Below are 23,727 nucleotides of genomic sequence, written 5' to 3' on the forward strand. Positions count from 1 at the left end.
AACGCCAAAATTCTGAGGATCATAGAGTAGAAACATGGAAAAATCCTGGGTTCTTTATGATACACTGAATAACCGAACTCACACTACCAACTTTTTATCTCTAAACTAATTGTTGTGTAGAAGAAAAAAATATTTTTAATAGCACTTATATATTTTTTTTAATGTTACTTGCAATTGAATGTGTTCCTGATGATACAGTCTTGGAAGACAAAGGTTAGGAAGTCTAGCAAATTTTTCTTAGTGACTGATAACAGAAAGAAGACTTATCTCTTCTACAGTCTCAATATTGAAGTTTATTGTAATTTCTTATATGATAAGTAGTCTGACAACTTTCTCTACCTTTATTGGTACATGTCACAAAAAATATCTGATTATCAGGGAAGTCAAACCAACAGATATTTTTCCTTTATTTTCATATTTTTATTTTTAAGCTTTTAAATTTTATATTTATAAATAAATTAATATTTATATACTTATATTTATAATTTTTTGCAGTTAATAATGAACTCCACTAGCTATTCTTCCAAAATTGATATTTTTGATGCAGATATCCTTTGTATTTTTGAGGTAGACTTATCCAATTTAAATTTATTTGAAATAAACAATGGGAGGCCATTTTTCATTGAACACACACTATAACTTAGTGTGTCTTCCAAAGGAAAGCCTGGCACTTCTTGCATTAATTTTGGATCAGAAACAGGACAATAGGCCCAGAAACAAGGGAAAGAAAACCTATAGAGAATTTCAGAACCACTCTACAGAAATGAAAAGGAAAGTAAATTTATGGAAGTCATTAACATTACAAACAGTGAAAACTATAGTGGAAAGAGTATGAAATAAAGTGCAGAATGATGAAGAAGAATGTGACATTAGGCAATGAAACAGCAGAAAAAAAATCAAAGATGTGATAGATCATAGATAATATTTTTAAAAATTTATCATTTGCCTAACATTATGCCAAAAAATTTGCATAAAGAGTTTTATTTAAGACTTACAACCACCTTACTAAATAAGTTATATTAATTATTCCCATTTTACGAGTAAGAAAACTGAGCTCTGGAGAGATTCACTAACTGACTCACAGTTACACAGCTAACAATTAAACAAGGATCGACTTGTGTCTTAGCATAATTGTAAAGTCTATACTCCTAACAGCCATGTTATGGTGCTCCCAGTAAATACATTAGGACGGCAGTGCATATTCCTATACAGATCACATCTGCATTTTTGTCTAGCATACGTTTGTATATTCATCTATGCCCTCTATTTTCCCACTAATGCTTCAGAGACTTTAGAACTAAAGTCAAATGTTATAATTTGACTATTCATGTAATACAAAATTTTACCATTGTACATATCAGCCAAACTGTTTTCAGCAACCATTTTCATTTCTGCTCCTCAATTAATGTTAATCACAGTGATTATGCTAATCTAGGTTGTATACAGTATACAAGAAATAACAAGGAGAACCATTTTAGACTAAACAGCCAAAACAAGCTCCACAGTAGACACAAATACTTGAATTGTAAATAATTTGAATCAGGTCATATGCTGAATAAACAGCAAACATTTAAATATCAAAGAACAAGCAGAAGTTTCTCTTTATAATAGTACATTGTAGTATTTATCTCTTGATGTTTATACTTTCACATTATTTCTGCCATTTATGTACTTTTTTAAAAATAAATTTATTTATTTATTTTATATTTATTTATGGCTGTGTTGGGTCTTCGTTTCTGTGCGAGGGCTTTCTCTAGTTGTGGCAAGCGGGGGCCACTCTTCATCGCGGTGCGCGGGCCTCTCACTATCGCGGCCTCTCCTGTTGCGGAGCGCAGGCTCCAGACGCGCAGGCTCAGTAGTTGTGGCTCACGGGCTTAGTCGCTCTGCAGCATGTGGGATCTTCCCAGACCAGGGCTCGAACCCGTGTGCCCTGCATTGGCAGGCAGATTCTTAACCACTGCGCCACCAGGGAAGCCCCCTTTATGTACTTTTACATTATTCTGAAACAATATATCAATCTGAAAAAATAATAACAGTTTTGTCTAAACAAACATTCAAGTTGATTTCTACCAATGGTACTGACTGTCCATTATGTAATATAACACAGGATGATGGTGAATTGCACACACACTCTTTGGGGAGCTAAAAAAGTGACTATCAGTGCTTGGTAGCAAAAGGCAAATTCAGCTGTGAAAAAAAATTGGAGCCTGAGGAAAATGTGCTCTCCTACATACACTTAGAAAATATTCTTCCATGTTTAGAACCAGTTGGAAAAATGTAATGAAGTTCTACAATCAAAAACTACAATGATACATTACAGTCTATATATTCAATCTGTTCCCACACGGTTGTCAGCTCTCAAAACCAACATGGCAACATGACATCTATTCAGCCCAGGAACTTCAAGCTGATACTTTTTCTTGCAAAATCATGCATGGTGGCAAATAAACCAAATCCTATTTTATTTTAAAAATTAATATTTTGTACATCAAAAACTTTTTGCATTAATTTTGATGTGCTTACTATTTTACTTTATAATATTATTTATCTTGAAGACTAAGTGTTTTGGGCTTGTTAAACTTTGTACCTGCAGTAAGTGCCTCACTCACTTCAATTAATCCCAGTCCTACACTATATGAATCTATTCTAATTTTATATGCTAAGAATCATAGAAAAGTCCAGGCATGCCCAATGAACATTCTCTATAAATATGATACTCAAGGACACATTGTGGTATGCCTTTTGGGGAGTTGCCAAAAAAGAAATCATGACAAGTAATAACCTGAACTAAAGTTTTTCTTTAAAAATGGAATAGGACTAAGAGGGGGAAGACAATTGTCCTATTTTCATGACCTTAGAAACAGCATGCAGGTAAAGGTCTAAAGCTATTTTACAGTCCTCTTTTGTAAGAAGCTTTTTTTTTAAAGTAAAGGATATTTGGCTACTGGAGAGTAAAAATTTAAGCAAATGTATTAGAACCATCACCTCCAAATATGTGTTGTCTTTTACAAAGCGGTCATGATATTTATTTATGAATTCCAGTGATGTTCCCATCAGCATTTTGAAATTCATTCCCGCAACTTGCTCTCAGAGTTAGATTATGAGCCTCAGGAGTGAAGCAGTCTTGTTAATCTAGAGACACAACACATTTTTCTTAAAATAATTTTGCCAATTTAAGTGCCTAACACTTACATGAGAAGAATGTTGACTATTACTAGAAACCAAGTCTACTTGCGAAGAATGGCCACATGCCAAGATTAATTGAGTTTAAACGATTTGAGCAAGCTTCAAAGGATATTCCAAAAGAAGAAATTAGAAAATATCTGAATATAAATGAATTCTGGAATAAGAGAATGGGTGCCAGCTTTTAAGAAACTAGTTCACACTTGTTTATCAATGCTCGAATAGGTTTGCCAAAAATTAAGTTAAATTATTTTATCATCATACCTTATATCTTATTTGCAGCTGATGTCCTCCAATAGTCTACAGATGGTTAGTTATGCTGGTTTTCTACAGTAAAATCGTAGAGTAAAAAAAAAAGAAACAACCAAACAAAAGATGTACATATAGTCACATACAGTCAATAATACCCTTGAAAATTCCCAGAAATTTCTTCTCATTAAGTTCAAGTTAGCAGGCAGTTGAAGGTATAACTTCCATCACTGGAATAAGTTGTGATTTCTTTAAGCTGAGCACTGGATGAAGTAGTTGGATTGTACTTAGGAGCACGTTGCCAAAAGTACATATCTCTAAATACTAGAAACCCACTCGGTATGGTGATCATTTCACACTATGTTACATATGTGGGAACCAAGGCCAAGTAATGGAAAAACATCTTTACATTCTAGTTTTTCATGGTAGTTCTGGGACATTTGTTTATTGAGTAGAATGTGGGTAAAATAGCTTACACCATTTAAAAGGATATTTTTTTCCTCTATCTTGTGTGTGTGTGTAAGGTATGAATTAATTTTTGCAAGTGAAATGCAGCTATGAAGTAACCTCACTGTATTTAATTGAAGACAGATTTTTTTAAAAACTTGCTTGATATAGATAAGCTGGACCTCATTAAAATTAAAGACTTCTACTCTGAAAAATACAATGTCCAGAGAATGAGAAGACGAGCCACAGACTGGGAGAAAATATTTGCCAATCTGAAAAAGCTACATACTGTAGGGAGCCTTTTTACTGTATGTGTCCATCTATATGACATTCTGAAAAAGGCAAAACTATGGATACAGTAAAAAAAAAACAATGGTTTCTAGGGACTGTGAGGGCTGGGCGGGGAGAAACAGGCAGAGCTCAGAGGATTTTTTAGGACAGTGAAAATACTCTGTATGACACTGTATGTCATTACACATTTATTCAAACCCACAGAATGTGCAATGCCAAGAGTGAACCTCAAGGTAAACTATGGACTTTGGATGGTTATGATGTGTCAATGTAGGCTCATCAGTTGCCACAAATATACCATAATGGGGGAGGCTATGCATGTGTGAAGGCAAGTGGTAGATGGGAGATTTCTGTACCTTCCCCTCCATGTTCCTGTGAACCTAAAACTGCTCTAAAAAAAGTACATAAAAAAGAAAAAAAGTATATGAATGTACAATAACTAAAAGAAAAAAGGAAATACCCAGTTCTATCACTTTTTACTTGAGTGACTCAGTAATTAGATAACACTCTGAAGTTTTGCTTATTCATCTGATAAAGAAAACAGAGTAAGAATCAAGTGAAATTATATATATGTTTATATATAATGTATATTAAAGTGTATTTTTAAAGCATTATAATAGCAATTTTCATTTGAAATAAATGTAAATACAAATTTGAATTATTGTATACATATTAAACAATCTTCAAAAATTCTTACCAGTAATTTGTTGTAGTATAATAAAAACACAGATATATGTAATTTTCAACCCCTCCCAAATTAATAGATATATAGAATCTATCTCCCTTGTAGGTAGCATAACACTAGCTAACATCAAATCACAAAATGAAATCAGGAGATCTAGCACGTTTTTTACCTTACCAAATTATTGTTTCTGCGGTGTTTTATTCAGTGTTTTTTCTATTCTTCCTTTCCACATATATTTGTTTTGTGCAACATTTTATGAAGTTGAAATCAGAGCTGAAGATCTACAATGTATTACTAATTATTGATTGTTTTAACAGTAGACAAAGAACTGTGTCTTCGAAAAGTTCCAGTTCTGACTACTTCAGCAACTGTGGCGTGATTTACCAGTTATGTTTAACAGTAAAGGATATCACACAATACTCAAGGCTGAGGCACACTGCCAGCTTATCAGTCAATCAAGCACTAGTCAGTTTCCTACTCACCACACACTCTCATGGATGCTGTGGGAGAAGAGGAAACTATTGGTGACCGACTCTACTTTCAACTGCTTTTAGTATTTCTGATGTAAAGGAAGTCTTTTCTGACCTTCACTTTCCCACCTTCTAATACCTGTAAATGCTTTTGCTTCTAAATACCTAGAATGGATTCTATCATCTGCCAAACTTTGACTCTCCAATTTGGTCTCCAGAAGTCAAGCCTGTCCCTGAGGTCTTGACCACTAGGCCAGGCAGATGATTCAAGGTGAGCCAATCAGAGTTCCTTTCTTTGGGATTTAGAACTGCGAACAGGAGATACCAGTCTCAGCTGGGGTTAGAGAGAGAGATTTCGAATTCTGGAAGGCTCTTAATTTCCTGTTACAGTGCCTGCACTGCTTCCTTATGAGTTCCCTAAAACACACTTTTATGTCCTTAGAACAAATTCTCCCTTGTGACTTAATCTAGCTCAAATTTGTTTATATTGTTTGGAACAAAATGTTCTAATTTATGTAAAGTTACTTTTATTATTTATTCTTATTGGAGTATAGTTGATTTACAATGTTGTGTTAGTTTTAGGTGTACAGCAAAGTGATTCAGTTATACATATACATATATTCATGCTTTTTTATATTCTTTTCTCATATAGGTGTTCACAGAATATTGAGTAGAATTCACTGTGCTATACAGTAGGTCCTTGTTGGTTATCTGTCTTATACATGGTAGTATGTGTGATGAACAGTTACTTTTAAATTGATAGTTCTTATTAAGTGAGTGGATATGTCCAAAATAGTAAAGACACTTAAGTAAATGGTTAAAAACACATGACTGCCCATATACAAGCTCTCAGCAATACCCAGATATGTCTGGGATTAAGAGACACATTCCAGTCCAAAATCCTTGGGGAGCACAGCGCATTCTTTGACCCACTCTGAGGTAGAGATATCAGGGCCATGAGGTTACATGGGGCGGTAGATTTGCCAGGTGATTTTTATAAAACTCAAGATTATTGGTCTGTTTATATGTATTTCCTGAACATTTTTGTGCCTTCAGGGTATGTCTAATATAATAAATCAAAAACAATCCCTTGCTCCATGAATGGAGTTGGAAGAAAAACTTTTATTACATTCCAATTCTGAGTGAACTAAGAAAAAACTTCAGATCAAAATTAAAAGCTGAATAGATTTCATAAGGGAAAATATATACAATAAAAAGCTTTGTTATTAGCTATTTTATCAATTGGAAATCTCAAGAACACTGCATCCTGACATGCCCCATGCATATCTGGTCTCTGAAAATTAGAGAGATCGACAACAGGGTTAAGATATTTTGAAGGATGCCTGACAAAAAGACAAAGCTAAAATGATGTCTGTTTGCTTAATCCAAGTAGCTAAAACTAGAAGGGAAAATAAATTCCTCTAGGAAATGCCACACAGTTGAAGGCAGAGCACTTCAAAAGTCCAGAGGAAAGGGTAGGAATTTTTAATACAGAGGTTGATTAGAAATGTAAGAACTCAGAAGTGTTTCTCAAAAGGAGAAGGGTTAGGAAATTTACAAGGAAATCATTTCTAATCAGGGCAGAGACCTAGTGAATTAAGTGCCAGCTCACCTGGAAGCCTCAGAGATTCTAGCCATTGGTTTGAAACAGGAGATCAATTTCTGGCCTTTATGGTGACTTCATCTCAGAAGAGGCATAATCAAGGGAGGAAAGAACAATGTGATTTCACCAAAGTGATGATGGAGGAGGGAGATTGGATTTCAAAGCCCAATTATGGCTGCAACTTATCCTCTGTGAAGGAATCAGGAGCAGTAGGTAAAGAATCAGTATTTTATGATCTTCTAAAACTCTCTGTTAATTTTGTTATTACCTATATTTTTTCATGTGAAGAATATCAGAGGCTTCTTTGAAGAAAAAGATCTGCATGGCTGTGTGGGTTAATGGAGAACTAGAGAGGCTGTATCCCACAACAAGGGAAGTCAGTTGAAAAGTCAAAAGAACATAATCTAGATGGAAGCAGCTATCAAAGGTAGGAGAGGACAAGAGCAGAGTGAATCCCTACAAGTGAAAGATGAGGATTTGGAGCTTGCTGAAATAAAGAAGCAACCATGAAGACCAGAAGGGTCCACATGTAGTAAAGGAGACCAGACATTGAGCTTAAAACGCCAGTGCTGTTTATCAAGACTGAGCCTGCTTTGGCCTTTGGGGCAAGTCCATGACTCAAGTCTCCTGCTGGTCACACTTCAGTTGTGTGACTGGCTAAGTTAGGCAACCTCTTTGTGCCTCAGTTTCCTCACCTGTAAAGAGTAAATAAAATAATACCAGATTAATAAGAGTTGGGAGATTTTAATGTTAGCTAGTGTTTGAGGACAACCTTTTAGCATAGAGGCTATTAAATAATAGGAATCAATAAGAGGTATTATTAGAGAACAGAAGAAAACATAAATATGGAGTGACCTCTGCATCAGAATATATGCATGATTAATTCATTTCTTGAGCAAACAACTAATTTGTCTTGACATGGAATTAAACATGATTTTAGTTTAAAGAATATAGATATTAAAACAAACAAGCAAAAACCTCAATTAAAGGAGTTCAACGTATTGAAGAACATACACGTGAAAATACAGCAAAAAAATTATCCGTGGAGAAATGACTGATTTTACTACTGAGGCAGGAAATAAACAAGATAAACCTGAAACATCATGTAGTGTCAAAAAGAAAGTGCTAGGGGCAGAGAGAATGAAAATGATGAGAGTTTGGGGGTAAGTCAAATGGAAGCAGGGACCAAGTAAAAGAACCCCCAATGGACTAAGCTGTAACAATTTGTGCAACAAAATAACTAAAATAGTACTGAATTATAATCCAAAGCATAAAATAAATATCCATGAATCCATACCGATATAAATAATTACATAAATATATAAATAAATAAATAAGGAAGAAAAGACAAATCTCCTATGCAGATGAATCTCAAATAATTTATGTAGATACTCCTCCCTCAAGGAGGTGGAACATGAGTAGTCATTACTGAGTGTGGGCTTCCAAAAAAGGTGTTATAGGAAAAAGAGTAACTTTACAGTAGAGAAACATAACAAACACTACTTCAGCCTAGAGCTCAAAGTCAATAGCAACAATGATGTCATACTGATAGTGTGTACCTCAGATATGATGTGATGAAAAGGATACTTCCCCTCTGTGCTCTTCCTGCCAAAACCCATAACTACTGTCTAACTGTCAAATTCCAGCTGATGAATATTCTCCAAAATACCTGACCAGACCTCCTCAAAATATTAGGATCATCAAAAACAATGAATGTCTGAGAAACTTTCACTGTCAAAGGAGCCTAAGGAGACATTAAGACTAAATGTAGTAGTATAAAATAAATAAGCTACTAGGCTATATTGTACAACACAGGAACTATAGCCAATATTTTATAATAACTATAAATGGAGTATAATGTTTAAAAATTGTGAATTACTGTGTGTATACCTGAAACTTATATAATACTGTACATCAACTATACCTCAATAAAAAACAAAAACAAAAAAGACTAAATGTGTGGGATGATATCCTGGATGGGATCCTGAAACAGAAAAAGGAGATAAAGTAAGAATTAAGGAAATCTGAATAAAGCATGGTCTTTAGTTAATAAGAATGTATATATTAATATTGGTTCTTTAATTATGACAAATGTATTATACTAATTTAAGATGTTAATGGGGGAAGTAGGTGTGAGACTATAGGAACTCTCTGTATTATCTTTACAATTTTTCTGTAAATCCAGAAATATTATAAAATAGAAAGCTTATTGAAACATACTATACAACAGTGAGATAAGCATTTTCCCTCTATAATATAAACTTCCTGGGGGCAAGAACACTGTTAGGTGTAACTTTCTATTCCCTATATCAACATCTAGCATAGTCTCTAGAACATGTTGGTATCTGGACAAGTTGGTTGAACAAATCAATGAATGAAGGAAAATAGGTGCTACTTATCAACATAATACTGGGTTTAAAGTCATAAATTATGCCTGGGAGTTTCAGGAAAGTTTTTTATAAAACGATAACCAGTAATTTATAGAGTAATATTTATGTATGATGAATACTCCAGAAAGAGCTAAAACCATGTATGTACTTTATCTCTTCCCATTTTAAAATGACATTGTGTCATATTAATAGTTAACTCTTTCCCCTTGTCTCAGACTTACCACCTGCTGTTACTATAGTTCAGACATAATGGTCCTCAACTTAATTTGTTCTTTAAATGGGCCAATTTCTTTCTTGCTCCAAATCTCAACCCATCACATCCACCCCGCCTTCCCTCCTCGTTGCTTTCCCCCTCCCACCCTTACCTAATCAATTCTTACTCAGTCTTTTAATCTCAGATTAACTGTCATTTCCTCCAGGAGTGACTCCCTGCCTCCTGGGACTAAGCTAGGTTTTTGTTTTTGTTTTTACTCTTTTATACCACCCTCTATCTTTGTGTTTCTCCCATGTCTCTTATATCATTGCAAATGCACACACATGCATGCACACACACACATTTAATGGCTGCAAACTCTACAAGAGCAAGGATTACGTTAGTTTTGTTCACCCTTGCATCTCCTGCATCTAGCATGATGTCTGAGACATGATAGGACACAATACCTACTTGTCATATGACAATGAATGAAAATACATTAAATAGAAATAGAAAATTTTTAAAAATTATGAAAAATAACAGACAAATGAGTTATCAACTCAACTCCTCTACGCCCCCAAAGACATCATCTTTCCTATCTCTCCTTCTAGCTATTTAACGTAATTTCATATCTTCTTATCACTCATTTTACTACAAAATAACATACTTTGCAACTGCTCCCTAGTATTCTCTCTCTATATATAATATGCTATCAGTCCTTAAATTACTTAATATAAGAAAGCTATTACGGGCACACATGATAATCCTTTATGTGAGCTAGAAATCCACATACACACAGAAAGAAATTAAAGGGACATATTGTTTACTGACCTTGCAGCCTAGTTTAAATTTGCTTCAATTTAAGGGACTCCTTGGAACACAAAAGCTATGTTTTTCAGCTCCATGTGGACGTACTGCACTACATGAAATATTTGGCTGGGTTCAGTGTCTGAATCCAAAAATATCTCCTTATGTTATTATGACTGCTGCTATCTCTTACAAAATTAGCTGAGCCGTGGAGATAAGAATGTTCTTGTGTTTCACATACGACATGCACACCCATAAACGTGTAGGCATGAGAGAATAAAGGGAGAAGGGCAGACACACACAGAGCTTTCCTAACGTGGCGCACAAAAGCAATTTTGATCATAAATATTCTGTTCTTGAACTACAGAGCAGTGGGACCCGGTCACAGGATCCTATAGAAATTTACCCAGTGCTAGTTGAATTGATTTATCCTTGCAGAGTCTAAAAAATTAAAATTAAAAAAAATTTTAAAAGGCTTCAAATATCTAAGTTAGGGTAAATGTGTTAATATATTTTAGCTTTTTTAGACCATTAAAAATCAGACATTTTGCTTTGCAGAATATCATTAGTTCTATGAGAAAAGTAGGGTTTGGGAAACTCAATTTTGAGGGCATTAAGAGAGGAGATAGAAAAGACCTTATATAAGGCAAAATGGCTTAATTTGATCTTATCCTGATTTCATGTAGTCAGAGACCCCTCTAATTAAATCTAATTGCCTCAGTTATTAATGAGAGCTTGTGCACTCTTAAGAACGTAAAACGTCCCTAAAAGCAGATATATTTAGTTTACTTACAACTCAAGGGTCTACTAGAAAAATGCAGCAAACTGTGGTTTTACCTGGGTAAGGAGCTCAGGAAAGTGACCAGAGGACATTGGGGGAACTCTTCCCCTTTTTATCAGTAAATACCCATTTTGCAACTAGGAGAGAGATTAAAACAACACATTTAATTTAGGAATTTGAACTAAATACCTCTATTTGCATGCAAAATATATTGGACCATTTGAAGTGGCAAAATATTAGGGAACATGAAGATATGTAGATACAATCAATTTATAATTTCATCCTAGTAAAATAATTCTTAAATTCCTAATTCATGCCAATCTATGAAATCATGCCTAAATTCTTACTTATTGAAAAATTTTCCACAAAGACTACTTTGTAGAATTGCTTTCTGGGGACAGGTTGCATAGCAACACTTAAGAGTAACAAAACATCAAATTCTATAATGTCCACAAGTCCAGTAAATATCCAGAGGGGTTATTCTACCTGGGTGCCCTCTGGGGCCAGGAAAAGTACAATCACTTACCTATAGGAGACTAAATCTAGTGAGGCAGATGCTTGCATACAATCACTAAAATGGAATGTGATACATAATTTAACAAAAATATGTGGACTGTGCTATAGGAACTTGGATGAAAGAGCAATTAATTCTGCACCATCAAGGGTAGTTTCAGAGAGCGGTTCCTTGAACTGGGCCATAAAGAGAAGAAAATTCCTTCTAAAAATAGTGTAAAATACATAATGATTATCCCCAGAGGATATCTAGGGATTATTTGGCCTCTCCAAATCACACCCCTCCAAAAGTATTAATTTATTCATTTTAAAATTGAGGTATAATTAACAGATAACGTTATGTAACTTCAAAGTGTATAATGTGTTGATGTGGCACATTTATGTATTGCAATATGACTGCCACCATGGAAGGGAACTTTAGCCATGCATCAAAGAGGAGCTATCTCAAAATCTGAAATCTGGGGACTTCCCTGGTGGCTCAGTGGATAAGACTCCATGTTCCCAATGCAGGGGACCCAGGTTCGATTCCCTACTCAGGGAACTAGATCCCACACGCATGCCACAACTAAGAGTTTGCATGCCACAACTAGGGAGCCCACAAGCTGCAATTAAGACCCAGTGCAAATGGAGGTATTTGTAGTGAGGTGGATGGAGTTAGAGTCTGTCATACAGAGTGAAGTAAGTCAGAAAGAGAAAAACAAATACCGTATGCTAACACATATATATGGAATCTAAGGAAAAAAAAAAAAAAAGGTCATGAAGAACCTAGTGGCAAGATGGGAATAAAGACACAGACCTACTAGAGAATGGACTTGAGGATATGGGGAGGGGGAAGGGTAAGATGTGACAGGGTGAGAGAGTGGCATGGACATATATACACTACCAAATGTAAAATAGCTAGTGGGAAGCAGCCGCAGAGCACAGGGAGATCAGCTCGGTGCTTTGTGACCACCTAGAGGGGTGGGATAGGGAGGGTGGGAGGGAGGGAGACGCAAGAGGGAAGAGATATGGCAACATATGTATAGGTATAGCTGATTCACTTTGTTATAAAGCAGAAACTAACACACCATTGTAAAGCAATTATACTCCAATAAAGATGTTAAAAAATAATAATAAATAAATAAATAAAAACAGGCAAAAAAAAAAAAAAGACCCAGTGCAACCAAATAAATAAATAAATTTTTTTTTTTTTAAAGTCTGAAATCTATCCTAATTTACTTGGGTTTCACTTGGTTTGTAGGACTACATTTGCTTTTACCTGAGTGCACACAGTCATTCAGAAACACACTTTTCCCAAGAATAGAATTGTCCAAAGACACACGGTCACACAAAGATAATGTGAAAAATACTCTCACTTATAAAAACTCTTGATTTTCAAGATGCATTCAATAAAATTTCTGAAAAAACAGAGAGAAATATAGATGATTTAAGTAAGTCCCTCCAAAAACATAAATAAATCTCAAGTTTAAACATGTTTTTAAATTCATGGTAAAAGTTATTAAAGACTGTGCTGTAACCTTAACTCCATGTTAAGCATCTCAGGTTAGCCACACATTAAGGAATGAAGTAGACAATCTCAGATGGCTCGAAATGATTCCCATTGAGTACTGTTGAAAAGAGTAAAAAGATGCTTTTGTACATTAAGTGTGAGCAATATTCTATCATGGAGATAGTCTAGGCTGAGCCAATGGAAATTAAAGAAAACAAAGATAAAGAAATGGTTGTGGAGCAAAGATGATAAAATGGGGACTCATTTGACAGCAGATGCCTCCTTACATTCTTTGCAACTTTTCCAACAACCATAAAGTAGGTAGAGTCTCCATAATGTGGATGAGAAAAGTGAGTTTCCAATAGGTTAAATAATGGGTCTCTGGACCCCATCAGTGAGTAGAAGTGCTGGGCTTCAAAATCATCACGACCCCATTTAGAAGCCAGTGTCTCTTGTAGCTGCAATATTATTCAGGATTTAACTTCTATGCAAGAAAACTGAGAATGATGAGCAGTGTCATAGCAATTTTTAGTTGGTTGATTGGAGTGAAAACCATGTGGAAAACCCTGTGATTTGTATATGTCAAAGACATTCTGAAAAATGCAGGGTCTACACTGTCCAATTTTTATGGTTAAAGATCTTTTCTTCTACACTCATGCCCTGATTTTATAGTTAAATAGTAGATAGTGACAGAAAAAAAAAAGAGTGACATATATTCCAGTGGAATAACAGGATGCTGTCCCTCATTTCATCTCATAGAAAGCACACACACACACACACACTTACACTTTTTTATACTGAATTTAAAAAGCAAAAGAACAAAGTAGGCTCTAATTAAGGGCACTGGCATTAACCTAGAAACTTTTTCTTTGTCATGTTGGAAAATTGCATCACACTTAACAAGTTGTAGTTTAACTTCATTACTTTCATACACTTCATTAACTTAGAGAAAGTTAAGAGGAAATAATCTATGCATATATTATAGTCCTATCGAAAAGATATCAATCTCTTGAGCTGAAAATATATTCATAAGATTTTACTGTCCTTATATTTAATGAAGAAGAAATCGAATTACTTTTATTTTCTAAGGGCAAAAATCTCAGATGATGTATTTGGATATCTAATTAAAATGCTTATGTACCTTGCCTAATTAAAACTAGACACATTCAAAATAACAGGGTGTCTAATGCATCTGTTTATAAATAACTCAGAAGAAATGCCTAGAACCTAGGAGAAGCAGAGTAACTGAACTGTGTTCATGCATTAACCTTCATTTCCCTCCATCCTTTTCACAGGAACACCTTGTGTAAAACAAACCTTGCCCTAATCAAGCTTTTTAAAAAACTTTCAGTGGTGGCAAGCATAAAGGCAAAACATCTAAAGCTAAGAGTTTAATTTTTTTTTCAGCCTCAAGTGTTATGACCACAACCCAGAAATGCATTAGTCAAGCTGGGATTAGAAGATGGCTTTTTTTAAAGGACTTGAACGATTTCATGAATGCAAAATGAATCCCAAGAGCCTGCCTATTCTTGATTTGCTTAAATGTCTTTAATCATAGAAAGAGCCTCTATCTGAGAAGACAGAAACTACTTGTAAAAATCCTAAACAAATCTTGGATGAGGATCTGAGGCATGCCATAATGTTCCTAAATCTTTGAATGAATAGAATAGGTTAATGGAATTTTGACTGGAATAGGGAAGAACTCAAACTTGGTTTTAAGACTCTTCACAAGAACTTTCCTAGAACCTAGGTCAAAATCCATTGTGTTGCAATCTGCTGTCTTCATAGCCTTTATAAACTCTCAGATATGATTCATGTTTATCCTCTCAGGTTTTGAATATTAGGAGCTACAATTTCAGAGCCAATCCAAAAAGAGAGAAAGTGTTGTGTTTAACTGCAATAATTTTGTATGCCCCGCATGGAAATTATAGATGTCTACAGATATTTGTGAGAGAATTGCTTTTTCTACAAGATAATAGGAATAGAATAGAATGGAGAGGTAATTTTGTGAATTCATCCTTTCTAAAACAGGCTAAGACATCTGAATGTGTTCACAGTGAAATTAGAAGGCCATTCATTTGAGGAGGATTCCATTAGAGAACAGACCGTTAAGAACCTTTCCAATAAGGCTTCCTATAAAGTAGTTAAAAGGCTGTTTTCCTTTCTCCCACCTTCCCCCCCTTCCCTCCTTCCCTCCCTCTTTGTTTCCCTCTTTCTTTTCATCTTCTGTCCTTCCTTCCTTTGTCACATGTTGTTGGGCATCAACTATGTGCCATGAACTGGGTTAATTAAATGCTGAATATTGTAGACACCCTGCCTGTCCTCTGGGGACTTAGAATCAGTTGATGAGGCTTTTCATGTCATTGATCTCAATGACCAACTGAATCCACCTCGGAGACTACAAAAATAAAATCAAACCTTCTTTCTTCCTGTTAGTGAGCTTTTCAGTTGGTAAGTTACTATTATCTATGATCAACTTCAACTCCATTTATAAATCTTGAAATCGGTTCTACCTCACGTCAAAGATTGGCTACCCACCAATATTTCAATCCCAGACTTTCCTCCAGCTCTTCTTTAAGATTCAGAAAAAATAAATAAAAATACAATGACCTCTGAAGGAGCATGACAACATTTTAATTAGCCTTGCTTCAGATTTGCTTATGTTGACATTAGGTCCTTATAATTCTAAAACTGACCATCCAACACGTATTTCTAAGATTTGAATACGCATATTGATTGACTTGGGTTTATTTTTTGCAAACCCTATATCTTGAACTTTTATTAATCTCACTTTTGAAGTTTGAGTTCTGTCAATTATAAACAAACATACATAGAAGTTACAACTCACAGAAATTCAGTAGTCTTATGTAGGCCAAAAACTGTGCTCATAGAATACCCAGAATCACTTAAGTCTCTCTGCAAAGATGCAGTGCCATAAACCTGTGTACTCTGTCCACCTGGGACCACCTCTGAAGTCAGCTTCTCCCTGGCCTCTGAAGTACCACTAGATTATTCAAGAGAGTGAGATGCCTCTGATTTATAGGAAATATTTTTTGAAGGAGATGTTCACCCAAAGCATTAGAAAGTCTCTTTCGCTGCTGAAAGAGTGTGTGCAAATAGTCAACTATGCTGTGTCTGAAGGGCTGGAGTGAATGTGACTTCACTTGTCAACGAGCTGGTAGCATGCAGTGGTGAAGGGCAGAGTCTAGAGGCCGATGGTCTGGGTTTGAATTGGTAATTCACTGTTGGGTGACCTTGGGCAACTTGCTGAAACTATTTGTGTCTCAGATTCCTCACTGGAAGAGTGAGATAATTAATTTTCTCATAGGGTTGTTTTGAAAGTTCTAAGTTAATATTAGTAATGCTCTTGAAATAGTACCAGCTATATAGTAACACATATGTCTATATGTATGTATGTATGTATATACTAGGTTACTTTATGCTAACTTGAAAATGAGCTGTCATTGACTTGAGCAAAGAGACCCAGAAATAAATAATCTCATGTCCAAACCTCACCTTTCTCTTGTTGCAGGCAGATATACCTCCTGAATGAGTGGAAACATGGAGAAATACAAGCTGAAGAAGAAAGTTTAGTGTTAAGGTCAGATAATCAAGAACAAGAGTGAAGCCATATGGGAATTACAGTGGAAAAATCCTGTAAAACTCTCCCTTGCAGATTATTTCTTGTACTAGTTATGGGAGACAGTGTTCACCATACATCTCTCCCTGAAAAAAACATCTTGAGGGTAATGATTGCTTTTTCTTTTCTTTTTTTTTTTTCCCAAATACAGATCAGAGGCATTATTCTGTCTCTTAGTTACCCTAGTTAGCTCTAGGTAGAGGAAATCGTTCCAGATATGATATTCTTACCTACCACTCTTAAGACACAGGAACAGTTAAGCAAAATTCACACAAAATTTCAAGGAGGAATCCGCTGGTTATTTTAGTATAGAAAAAGGATCCATCTCTCTTTCTACCCCAGCTCAGAGATGTGAGTGACATTACCTCTAAACCTAAATTCACTGAAGTTGTAAGAGAAGGGCAGATTCAAAAAGAATAGAGAGATATGTGGTCTTTTTAATATCATGGTTTCCTAGAATCTATTTGTGGATTTCATTACTAGATAGTCACATCTATATTGTCTTTAAAAAAAAAAAAAAAGAAACACAATGGTAAGTAGCTAAAATAATCCAAAGTGAACAAAATATTCTTCTGACTTTAAATCTCATGTTTATTGCCTAAACAATTTGAGGACTGCTGCCCTTTGATTTATTTCTATTTACTGCATATGGATTCTTCGCCTCACTTAAAAACTCTTAGTGTTTTCATCAAATAAGAAAAGACAACAGTGTAAAAGAAAGAATCATTTCCTCTTATTATAACTATCTTGCAGCTCCAATTGACTCAAAGGAGTTGTGTACAGAAAGAATAAAATGGCTTTTTAAACAGGTAGTAAATGGCTCTGAATACTTTTGCCCTATTGTGTTTAATAAGTGCCATTTAAATTGCTGGACCCAGCACTCTCTATTACATTTAATCTTGGTGAAAAAAAGTAACAATATCAGGAAAATGTTATCTACACAAAATTAAGAACAGTACAGATAGATGTTTTAATTCAAGCATCATTTGTAGCAATTGATTTATTTTAATCTCAATGGCAGTATGTAATTTCCTGTTAAAATAAAAGCCTTTTCAAAACTATTTGTAGAAAATGCAATGTGAGTCATTCTGGAGTCTAAATTTTCATGCAAATTCACAATCTTTCAAATATTTAGCTTTTTTTCAATTACTAAAGTGACTAGAACATTCAAGACTAAGTTAAAAGCATACTACTTGGACTTCCCTGGCGGTCCACTGGTTAAAACTTCATCTACCAACGCAGCAGGTGCGGTTCGATCCCTGATCAAGGGAGTTAAGATCCCACATGCCTTACGGCCAAAAAACCAAAACATAAAATGGCCAAAAAACCAAAACATAAAACAGAAGCAATATTGTGACAAATTCAATAAAGACTTTAAAAACAGTCCACATCAAAAAAATCTTTAAAAATAAAAAGTGTACTACTGAAAAGCGATTGTGTTTCTTTTTGACCTGTCTCAGCAAGGAAAGGAGAAAGGAAGAAAAAAAGGAAGAAATAGAGGGGTGGGGGAAGGAAGTAGGGAGGGGGAGAGGGAGGAAGGAAGGAAGGAAAAAAGGAAGAAATAGAGGGGTGGGGGAAAGAAGGAGGGAGGGAGAGAAGGAGGAAGGAAGGAAGGAAGAGAGGAATCAAGGGAAGGAGGAAAGAAAGAAGGGAAGAAAAAAGAATGGTATAGAGGCTCAGAGTGAGTGGGGAGATACAGAGAAGAAAACAGAGAGAGATTCATTTCTAACAATTTCTTTAATGTATGTGTATAAAACTGATTCTGGTTCAAAACATGAATCACCCTCTGTATTTGTTTTGCTCTTAAACGGTATACTGGATTAGGAAAAAGATGTGTTTTAAAATTCTACATTGATGTGCACCATGTAAGATACCACAAAGCATGTATTTCTTAACACTCAATAGTGACCTGGAATTTGGCCAGATTAAAGAACAAATGACCTTTAGAATAGTGGTTTTCGACTAAGGGCAATTTTGCTCCCCATTCCCCACTCTGGGAGGAAGGCACATTTGGCAACGGCTGGAGAAATTATTTTTTAATTTATTTTATTGAAGTATAGTTGATTTACAATGTTGTGTTAATTTCTGGTGTACAACAAAGTGACTCAGTTATACATATAATTGTAATGACTGAGGAGGAGGTACTACTGGCATCTAGTGCGTAGAGGCCAGAGATGTTCCTAAATACCCTACTGTGTGATTTATCTGGGTTACAATGTTCATAGTGTCACTGGTAAGAAATCCTGCTCTAGAAAGAAAGTCTTGTCCTTTCCTCACAGTGTGTGTTGAGCTAGTTAGGGAAATTCTCTGCACGAGGAACAATTATTGAAGCAGATTTGAAAGTCTACATTGGAAGATGATGGGGGATGGTGTTAAGCACACAGAAGTATGGACCTTGAAGTCATTCGGATAGGGTTTGGGATTCCTTTCAGTTAATAGCCAAACAGTGTATTTTAACTTCATTGAGATTCAATTTCTTCATCGAAAATGGAGATAATAAAATCTAATTATTTTATTTATTTAGACATGATAATGGGATGATATTAAATTCAAAGCTTGGAACATGGGTAGTTAACAAATAATTGTGGCTTTTATCATTGCTATTTTTATCGTTATCATTCTGAAAGCATAAAATTAAACTCATATTAAGAAATTTCTAGGTCTTCCACCAATTTTCCTCCTATCCCCACAAGTTAACTAAAATTACATCGCTTATATTACAGCCTATGAAATGGCTGTAAATGTAAATTTATTTATCATCATAAGCACAGGATCTGCCATCACTCACCCCTTTCTAGTTCTTCCCATATTTACAGACTTCTACTATTTCACAAAGACATGCTCTTCTTTATAATAAACTCCTTAGTCATTGCCTAGGTATAAAAATTTATATTACAGCTAAGCATGCAAGTGGCTATTGGTCTTCAGCTGACAATTAACAATATTAATGTCATCTTATATATGTAGAAATTGAAATGCTGCAAAAAACATTAACAAGAGCAGGCAGAGGATGTCTGTGTTTGTATTGTACAAATTTATTATTATGTATAACACTCAGACTATATTAATCAGTAATGGGTCTAAGGAAGTTTAAAACAAAGGACATTTTGATATATATTAATTTACATTATTCTCAAACTGACACTAAGGATAAGTGTTTTTTCTTGTAAGTTCCAGATTCCAAAACAGATATTCAAAGTTATGCCAATGTGTATAATAAAGAGTAAAGTTAATCTCAAAGAAAGTCATTACGGCCCACTTTTTTGGCTCTTTGTGTTATTATAAATCATAGTCACTTTTCATGAACAATGAATAAAGATACCTATTAATCAGCAATCAGTCACTCAAAATTAGTACATTAGTGAATGTTGAGACTGTTGAAATATTCTGAGTGATTTATCAGAAAATGTGCTCAATTACTTCCAAGAATATTGTTCCATAACTACAAGTAATGTCACTCTTGAAATTCTCCAGAATTGGGACATAATATTCCTTATTAAAAAGAGACCACAAAAGCAAAGATAAGATATTATGGTAAGTATTTTACCAATCTGGGGAGTCTTGAGATTTTTGTCAATCTTGGGAGTATTGGGGAGGCTCTATCCTTTCACTAGCATTTATGTCACAAACAATCTGGGGAAGATGCTGAGAAACCTGTAGATTCTCTATCTCCATCTCTATTTTTATGTATATCTATAGCTTTACAAGAAGATCTATGGGATGAGGATGTACATAAATGTAAGAAGCAAATATTCTACCAAGGAAGTGAAAGAAAAAATAATAATCCCCTGTGGTCAAATAATCCCCTGTGTTTTTTTCTTAATTTAAAAAAAAAAAAAAACTCCTTTGGATTCAAGAAAGAAAATGAGCAATTGTCTGTTTCTCATCCATAAATCAATTCATTCTTCTGCTGTGAGAGAGTGAGATGTGAGGCAAGAAGCCAAGAGAATTTTGTGAAACTCTCTCCTCTAGGAAATGAGAAATGAAGAAATAATATTTATCTCCCAAATTAGTTTCAAGGAATTAAAGAGATGATTCGTGAGCTGAAATAATCAGAGAAAGTGGTAGGGAATCTAAGGTTGATCTAGGCCTTGCACCAGTGGGCAGGATTTGGAAGCACACATTTTGGGATGAGGGGAAATGCCCTAGAGACTGAAATCTACCAGGCAAGTTCAGAAACAGTGAAGATGCCTAACTGGGGCACAGAGTGATCATGAAGAGATTAAGGAAGATTCAACTGAAAAGTGAAGAAGATAAAACTGTGTGAATAGAACGCTGAGAATATGCATCTGTTTTCCGGTATTGATTTTTTTCTTCAATGAGTATCATTAAGCACATATTGCAGGTATTAAGATTAAAACATTCGATAAAAGGCAGGTAGTAGGTAAACTCTTACAGAGCTCTTTGGAAACAGCCCTGGGGCTCTAGGCTGCAGACACTATGGAATAATCTTCAAGATGACACAATCAGAATCAACAAGCTAAATCATTTTCTGTTTTGGGTTCTCCCCTGAATTGGAGAGAGGGTCAAATTGGTCCAACATGAGTTACCCAACACGAGGCCAGGGGAAAATGGAAACAGCTGCAAACAACTGGCAAAGGAAAACTGAGGTGATTTTACCAAAAGAAGGTGGAAGGAGTGCTTGGTTGATGAAAAGGGCAGATGCCCACCAATAGTGATGTATCAAAATAATGTGGACGAAAGATTAAATAATACACAGTGTGGGTATAAAGAATGGAACTAAGAGGTAGAGCTGTATGATAGGATGTAAGGATGTCTGCCCCTCCTCTTCATTGTGTTCTGGAAATACGGGACACTTGAAGGTACAACCTCTGATTTCTTTATTTTCTTACCTTTAATGTTTAACATCGCTGTTCACTGTGCTTGGAATATTTATTTTCCTCTTATTGTCTAATTCCTCTTTATCTTTCCAGGTTAAACTTTAATGAGCCTCCTTTTTCAGCCTCTCCAGCTGCCCCAGGCAGATCAGCCTTTTTATGTTCTAAGAACTATAGATATGTATTTCCTTACTGTGATATTTATTTTTGCATTTAGTATTACCAATGTTCCAACTAACATGTTCCTTAAATTCATGGAGCATGTCTTCTTCAACTTTGGCATTAAGCAGAGTTGCAAACATTTGTTGAAATATATATGGTATGATGCCTGTAGCTTCCTTCTGCCACTAAAAGCAGCAGATTTAGGAATTTCCTTCTGGTTTGGTTAGCATCTTTGCCTTCATCGCACCCCGCACTCAACCGACTGCAGCAGAATGATCTGAAAGCAACTAACAGGATGACCATCAACCTATGAGCTCAATCATTCTGTCTAACTCAGTCAGATTGTAACAGAACTGAGACTGAAGTATGCTAATTGAATTAAATTCATATTTAAATAGCCACATGTGGATAGTGGCTACCATATTGGACAGGGTATGTCTAAAAAGTACAATTATTGGCCACAGCAGCAAAAATGGCAGCAGAGGCAGAGATGAGCCAAGTCACAGCTGTGGTTAAGAATGGATAAAGGGGGCTTCCCTGGTGGCGCAGTGGTTGAGAATCTGCCTGCCAATGCGGGGGACACGGGTTCGAGCCCTGGTCTGGGAAGATCCCACATGCCACGGAGCAACTAGGCCCGTGAGCCACAGCTGCTGAGCCTGCGCGTCTGGAGCCTGTGCTCCGCAACGGGAGAGGCCGCGATAGTGAGAGGCCCGCGCACCATGGTGAAGAGTGGCCCCCACTCGCCGCAACCAGAGAAAGCCCTCACACAGAAACCCAACTCGCACAGAAGACCCAACACAGCCAAAAATAAATTAAAAAAAAAAAAAAAAAAAAAAAAAAGAATGGATAAGGGGATCCATGGCAGTCAGGAGATGAATGTAAGTGTTGAAACTGGGTGGTATAATGAATAACAATTCAGTTCCCTGAGAGACAGGGCTTCAGCTGCTAAGATGGACCCTAAACTTTCTTATTTCTCACAAATACTGGAACAACCTGAAAATGTCTCAGTTCTTGGAAACAGAATGACACTAAATAATTCAATCACAATATTAGGATTTTTTTTTTTTTCAGGAAGGGAGATGAGAACAACCTTTGCGTGGTCCAGCCCTTTCTTACCATTACCCCCGTTACACTTACTCCCTATCCTTCCACACTCCATCCCCAAAACACCTGCATACCCTTCCTTCTCTATCATTTCCCCATCTTCCAGTTCTTCAAACTTTCATGCTCTCTCAGACCCCCTGTCCTTTATACACAGTTATTTTTCCCTGAAAAAAACTCTTCACCCCTCATCCCCATCCATCCTCATTCCTGATCTTGGATACCTCTTTGAGTAGCTATTCCTACTGCAAAAGTCTAAGATAGATGCCTCAAAAGCTATCCTAAACAACTTAGTTTCTCATCTTTGACCATACCAAGTTCTTTTCAGTTTCAATGTTGTTTTTCTCTGGCTAGCTCCATATATTTTATAACTGTAAGAGAAGAGACCATCTATAACTTGCTCATTGTACCCCAAATATCCATCACTGTGTTTGATATACCTCATATTATTTTGTTAAGTTAATAAATTACACCCACATTTTCTGGAGGAAATGCACAATGTTAAAAAGTTAGGGGGGAAAAGATATAAGAGCAATTTTTCTGCAAGAATATGATACATTTTTAGAAAGGTTATTCTGAGTTAAGTTGTCCTTATGGATTGGAAAATGAGGAGAAATACCTTTAAAAGTCAGAATGAGAATGACCATTTTAGTAGACAATTTTCCAGAAGTTTTTTCCCTCCACAACTGGAGAAGATTGAGAAGTGCCATCACATCTTCGAGAAGCTGTTATTGAAATGCACTTTCTAATTGGGATCTTAGCCTAGAAATTATGCCATGCCCCACACAGTTATAACCAAGACTTATGCATTGGTTAAAACTGAATCGACTTACAGCTAAGATATAAATTTAGAACTAAGAGGAACATCTAGACATACCTAGATAG

The 23,727-nt window shown here is 35.6% G+C and overlaps 1 long non-coding RNA gene across 2 annotated transcripts; it reads right to left on the reverse strand.

Moving 5' to 3' along the window:
• Window positions 1-764: 764 nt before the first annotated feature.
• Window positions 765-10,433, reverse strand: LOC103002742 (uncharacterized). 2 transcript variants are annotated; one of them, XR_009008402.1, is made up of 5 exons: window positions 10,343-10,433; window positions 8,819-8,912; window positions 3,448-3,510; window positions 2,986-3,132; window positions 765-1,930 (listed from the first exon to the last, which is right to left on the reverse strand). It is a non-coding gene; the product is annotated as an uncharacterized LOC103002742 (long non-coding RNA). The 2 variants fall into 2 exon arrangements; XR_009008401.1 differs by lacking the exon at window positions 2,986-3,132 and having other exon boundaries at window positions 765-2,018.
• Window positions 10,434-23,727: the final 13,294 nt, after the last annotated feature.

This window comes from Balaenoptera acutorostrata, chromosome 5, assembly GCF_949987535.1.
Source record: "Balaenoptera acutorostrata chromosome 5, mBalAcu1.1, whole genome shotgun sequence".
NCBI classification, from domain to species: Eukaryota; Metazoa; Chordata; class Mammalia; order Artiodactyla; family Balaenopteridae; genus Balaenoptera; species Balaenoptera acutorostrata.